The following is a 6,803-nucleotide window of genomic DNA, read 5'->3' on the forward strand; positions in this document are numbered from 1 at the left end:
GTTAGAAACGGATTATTTTAACATATCTAGGAGAGGACCCCAGAGTTCATCTGATTTAGTGTACGAAATACGAATTTTAAAATGCTATTGCAAATCGATATTTCCAAGTGTCTTGACATAGGGAATGGTTTGATTTTGATAAATGAGTTAGGTACATGATAAATAATAAAATAATAGTAACACATTTTTCACAAACGTAATGTATAGCTCAATGCTGCAATAAGACAATTTTTCGATATCAATATTGGGTACCTACTGTCGGTTTTTGTATAAAGAAATAGTTTGACTTTGACAGCTGATGAATAATAGGAATGTATGTGTATTTTGTAAATAACACTGATAATACATTGTCAGGGTTGGCGAACCTTTTTATGTACCTACGCGTGCTAAAATTTTCGTGCCAAGCATGTTTTCATGAGGAAAACATAGTTTTTTTTTTAAATTTGTACTTATTAAAAATGATGAAGTTTTACTGGCGTATGCATATAACAGCAAACTGCATTACTGCAAATTTGCATGCATAAACCTAATTTGAATCTGTCGAATAGTGACGTCACGTTGCTGACGTAATACGTGTCATGCCGTGGCTAATATTACCAACGTTTAAATTTAAATTTCCCGATAATTAATTTAAAATTTTGAAATTGTGAATAGGTGTAAAAATTTGCAAACGGTACCATATTAATTTAATAATTATAAATGAATATTTATCATGAACTTTAAATAATTTATTTGTTATAAAATCATATTAATTTTATACTTATAATGCACAAAATGATAAAGTATACCCAGTAAATATTTCCATAATATGGCAATACAGCTTCGCGGGCTCATTGACAATATTACATACATCTACATCGATCCACGATCTGTATACATTTTTACAAGCATTTAGCATCATCATTAATTCGATTATAGCACAACGACGACGGGCAGTTTCTTCTCCTTTCTGTTTCACACACGTCATGTTCACAATAATCTATAAAACCTACGAAGGTTTCAAGTCTCTTACTAAACGCTTGTTGTGATGAACTCATTTTAGACGTATATTAAAGTGACACTGACAGCTCGCGCAGATCGCCGCCATTTTAAGTTTGGTGCGCATTTCTGTACGCATCTTCGTGACGTATGCATTTTTTATAGTTTTCTTATTCGGCCGATAAACCGCTTACTGCGTTGAATGCGGTTCAAAAGTGTATGAATACGGCAGTTAGATACCACTCACAGAACATCGCAGACCTTTAGCTTTATCACTTTATATCACATACATTTCGGTCCACCAATTTTGAAACTGTCTGCCAGAATTACTACTACTAGCTTCACCAAGCTTTTTTCTTATTTGGTGCACTCTTTTTTTGTGGGTAAAAAATAATTTTTTTGTTAAGAGCATACTTCAGTGAAACGGCAAATAATTTTCAACAGTAGGTGCGACGAAATTTCTCACTAGTCGCCTATCGGAGACCGACAGTCGAGGTGTCTGCACGTCGATTAGTTTTGTCATGGCGTCGGATTAAAATATTCTTAAATCGTGTAAAGATGACTAAAAAACTTTACGTATGTACTTTAAAAGAAAACATATCAATGAATATACTATTATTATTAGTAATATAACAATAAACATAATATTAAATGGACGCATATTGGATTTTTATAACAAATTATGTACGCGTCATTTCCACAATCTGCGCATCGCCTAGCCACTATTTTTTTAGACCATGCCTTAACTGATGTATAGCCTTAATGTATTAATTAGTTTGGTTCTTTTCGCACAAATTTACATGATAATTGCTCCGATCAGATGAGACATTCTCTCGCTACAGTGGTCTCAAGCATTGTAAATCGATCAAAATTAGAGGTTCGTAGTGCGGCATCCCTCGCCGCCTGATAAGGTTAGTGTGATAATATTATATGTGACGCACACTGTCTACGGACCGACCTATACAATAATATATTTAAATTTAACGTTATGCTTATTCTTGATGAGTATTTTCCTGCTATTTTTATACAATGCGATCTGTCATTTATTAATATTATAGGTTTTTTGTCCTCTTCAAACGCGTGCCATAGGTTCGCTACACTTGCATTAAGTTATTTGATTTGCGGATTTTTTATAATTCATTTTCGAAACGAGAAAATCTTATAATTAAGTGGGATCTGATTTTTACAGCTGAACTGTGGGGCCACTCGTTTGAAAAATACGCTTGTGCAAAAAGATAAGCTTTGTATCAAGAAGGCAATGCTAATGCTGATATTAACACTCTTGTTACTATAATATCGCCTAAGGCTACCCAGCCCATTAACCCCTGAATATTTCAATTAATATGGACTTCGACATCTTCATATTTCGGCTATTCTTACAATCGTCAATATTACATATAATTGAAATGTTATTAAGTTATTATGCTCAAAATCGATAGCATTAACTATAATAATTACAAGATAAAAATAACTATTTATATACAACGTTTTTAAATTTTCTGTTGAATCATATAAACTTGACTTGACTAATAACGATCAAAAAAATTGGACTTGATAGAAATAATACTGAAGTGTCATATTGATTTCCATAGTAACGCACGTATATATTATTATTAATAATTTAGTTGCTAGGACCCACTTAGCAACCAATAATAGTTTTACTTTTTACGAATTTCTTCCGAAATATTTTTTCATAAAAAACAGAATTAAAACTGAAAATGAAATCAAGTCTACTTAAAGATGGCTAAAAGTAATAAAAAATGCATTGGCATCGTGTTCTGATATATTCTAAAAGTTTCAAATGTCTAGCTAGTCGGGAAGTTAGTTAAAAATTGATTGCAAAGATTTGTACCGAATAACCACCGGACAAATAAGAATACGAGCTAAGAAAAACGTTGTAAAATACATATCGTGAGGTAGGCAGTTAAGATTCGACATCTATAGTGAACACTAATCTTCGTCAGTAATTGAATGGCATTGAATTACACTAAATCGCTCTTAGCATATATGTGCCCGATCGTCATATAGTCTATTTGAACCTTAATGGCAGGCAATGACAGTTCATACCATGGACCCCACATCCTGAAGCGGGCCCCCAGGCTAAGATGTTTGGCGGGCCCCCCTACCTATCGCTAAGGGTAAAGGCAGTGTGACGTACTGCAGTAGCGTTTTCCAAATGGCGTACGCGGTAAAATTAAAGTGTATGTTATTTGAAAAATGGAGTTATCGAGTATCGGCACACAGTTAAAAATTGCATCGTAAAACCAAATTTTTCAAATTATTAATACTATTGAAGTAAAATATCGCCGCAGGCAACTTTTTTTACTATTATAGCAAATTTGTGTTTATCTCACTTATCTGGTCGACTCGTCACGCCGGGCCCTTTTTGAGCTAGAGTCCTGTCAGCCCCCCTTTGTGGGGGCCATAGTTCATACATATACAACAATGGGAGGGGAGGAAAAAGTAGGACTAGTCGTTGTGAATGTATCGGCTTTCTACTTGAGTCGGCAATGGGAAAGATAAAACTGTTGCACAACGAATGGTAATCATAATGAAGACATATTGTCGTCTAACATCCTAAGCTACACCAGTTATATTTGCACTAGGTAAATTTCAAATGCGATTAACTATACTTCAATAAAACGGTATGTTTAAGAACTGTTTCTAAATCACAGAATTTACTATTATTTACATAATATTATATATCACGCACGAAGACACGACGTCGCTGTGCCAAATGCGAATCGATACTAAAGACAGGTTTCATGGTATTTCCATGTTTATTTGTGTCTGATACTAGTAGTAGAGATAATGCCAAAAATACGTCTGATAGTGCGTCTAAAGAGGTCGAAAGGTTCGAGGTCAGTTAGTAGTTGTGATTAGGGAATCCAATCCCGAGCCAAAATTCTGATCCCGGGATTTCGGGATTACAATTTGACAATCCCGGGATTGGCATTTTTTTCCATTGTTTATATAAAAATTTTATATTTACAAATAACACTGATAAAATCGACCAAAAATAAATCTAGTATAATTCATTCTATTTAAGAAAAATTTATTGTTAATATTGTATACGTTCAATCTTGGAAATACACAAGTTTAATGGAGTAAATAATATTGTAATATAAATAATAATGTGAATTTAATATGAGATTGCTGTTTCTGATAGTAAAGACATAATGAATGGATTAGCGAGATTTAAAATAGTAAAGCAAATAATCATGGCGTACTTATGGCTTTTCCGCTTCATAAATCTAATTAGTCAGCCAAATATGAAATTGCCGTAAAACGTATGATATCATGGTGGAATTACTTTGTTAAAAGTGCGAAGCATCGTTTTTTTCCAATCTTTCTCATTTTTAATAATTTATGTGAAAAAATAAAATGAATCGGCTACCTACACATGGGTATAAATCAAACTTCATTCAAACTCAGTTTATTTCTAACCCTTTACTGCATGATTTTTTTTTTTGAAAATTTTTATTTTTTCTTGGTGTCAAAATGCCTTGTGAATGAAGGAAAAATAATAAAAAAAATATTTTTCGAAAATTTCATTAAATTTTGTATGTTACTGCGTGGTGTCGCAGATTTACGACATTTGGAAATCTTAAATTTCAGTATGTCAAAATACAAAACCAAATGAAAACAATTATAAAAAACTAATGTACACACCTTATTTGATGTGTAGATATTTTTATTCAACCAATTTCAATCTTCTGTATATTTTTTTTTATTTATTTACAAATGCGGATTTTCGCGTACATACGAATTCGTCAACTGTCAAAGCAGAAATGCAGAGACTATAATGCAGAAATGCTTTATTTCTTGAAATGTCGAAACAAAATCGGTAAAGTAGGATGTTTATGGTAAAACAGTTTTCTAGGCATCGAAAAAGGATAGTATTTGATAATTTACACAGATGGCATTGACTATATCGAAATAGTTTGAAATGTCGCAAATTTGCGACACTATGCAGTAAAGGGCTAATGTAGTTATTTTTTATTAAAAGTATTATTTCCGTTATATTTTCGCTTTTATTTTATTTTCCATACAAATTGATAAAAAAAACAATCCCGAAATCCCGGGATTATGTTTATCAATCCCGGGATTCATTGGAATCGAAAATAGCTCGGGATCCCGGGATCCCAGGATTCGGGATCCCGGGATTGGAATCCCTAGTTGTGATAAGTTAAGTTGTGTCGCCAAACTGATGGAATTGCCGGACATGTCGCTCGACGAGTGGAGAATCGCTAGACAAATTCAGGGGTATTCAACCCATACTAATCGATCACTGGGTCGCCCTAAAAACAACTGGATCGACAAACTGATGATCAAGCACTGGTAGCACACATTGCCACAATGGGAGGTTATTTATTATATAGTCCTCAACTGTAGACGCCTTGATTGTCATATTAACTATGTTTTACTTTTTTCTTAGCTCGTATTCTTGTTTGTCCGGTGGTTGTTTATCCAGTACAAATCTTGCAATCGATTTTTAACTAACATCCCGACTAGCTAGACATTTGAAACTTTCAGAATATATCAGAACACGGTGCCAATGCATTCTTTTAATACTTTTAACCATCTTTAAGTAGAATTGAATTCATTTTCAGTTAATTCTGTTTTGTATGAAAAGTTATTTCGGAAGAAATCCATAATCCAATCCACTATTATTGGTTGCTAGGGGGGGTGGTCCTAGCAACTAAATTATTAATATACACGTGCGTTACTATGGAAATCAAAGTGACATTTCAGTATTCTATATTTGTATTTTTTGCAAAATAGCAAAAAAAAAAAATGATTTGTTGACAATTGCCTTATTTGTCCTAAATTATTAATACATATAATTGTCAAGTTTATATGATTCAACAGAAAATTTAAAAACGTGGTAAGTATATAAAAAGTTCTTTTTATCTTGTAATTATTTTTTTTTATTATTGAATATACATCATTTTGAAAACACTAAAATATATTATAACCTATAAAAAAAATCTTTTTGAAAAAAGTAAGACACCCCGCAGGAATCTAACCTGCATCTTTCGGGTATCAAAATTTTAGCTTTTAATACTCACTGAAGCGCTTTCTAAATTGAGCCACATTGATGATCCGCTTTTGTATTTTAAATCAAAGTAGGTAGTTACCTATTACTTTAATTGCTAACCGACGTCAGGATCACTCCAAGATTTTTTATTGTAACTTACTTGAATTGCTTATAATTTTTAATTAAGTAATTCCTAAATAAGTACATTCTTAAATCTTGTGAATTATTCGTTGAATAAAAAAAATAGTTAAACAATAAGTTAAATCCTAGAACTGAAAAAAAATGTTTTGTCACCTTCTAAAGAATTCTAAAAAAAAAGATTTTGCGTTTATTAAAAAAACAGATGCCTATCTTTGGTATTAAACAAACTTGGGATTTTATTCTTCTTCTTTCGACCATGTCCGATCCTAATAGGATTATATGGGACTCCATAGAGTAGAGTTTTGTGTTGTAACAGATTTTGTTTTTTACGAGAAATGTATGTCAGCCACTTGCTCAACCTATACCCTGACTCACACACAAATTGAAAAACAATGCGTGTACTAGCCAGACCCAAGATTCGAACCTGGAACCCACGGCGTTATAGTCCAACACTTAAGCCGCGCGGTCACCGTGGGTGTTAAGAATTATCAAAATATTGTTGTTTTAATTTAATAAAACGCAATTTTTTTTGTAGTACTTATTCCACTTTTAATCAATAGATTAGGACCGGTTTCGTCCGCCTCAGAGGGACATTTTCAACTGAATACATTTTTTTTTAAAACAATATCTATCAAACAAAATC

At 32.7% G+C, this 6,803-nt stretch overlaps 1 protein-coding gene across 5 annotated transcripts in view; it reads right to left on the reverse strand.

The window, feature by feature from the left end:
- LOC147069320 (serine protease gd-like) overlaps nt 1-3,806 on the reverse strand; it is a 31,437-nt gene extending 27,631 nt beyond the window's left edge. Inside the window, exon 1 of one of the 5 annotated variants that reach the window (XM_085950482.1) lies at nt 3,692-3,806. The gene's annotated coding sequence lies outside the window, so the exon portion shown is untranslated. Of the gene's footprint in view, nt 1-3,332 lie in introns of all 5 variants that reach the window. The other 4 variants (XM_085950481.1, XM_085950480.1, XM_085950483.1 and 1 more) reach the window with 4 other exon arrangements.
- Between the last annotated feature and the right edge of the window lie 2,997 nt (nt 3,807-6,803).

This window comes from Rhyacophila brunnea, unplaced genomic scaffold, assembly GCF_057557595.1.
Source record: "Rhyacophila brunnea isolate RB1 unplaced genomic scaffold, BYU_Rbru_1.0 scaffold_23, whole genome shotgun sequence".
Classification (NCBI taxonomy): domain Eukaryota; kingdom Metazoa; phylum Arthropoda; class Insecta; order Trichoptera; family Rhyacophilidae; genus Rhyacophila; species Rhyacophila brunnea.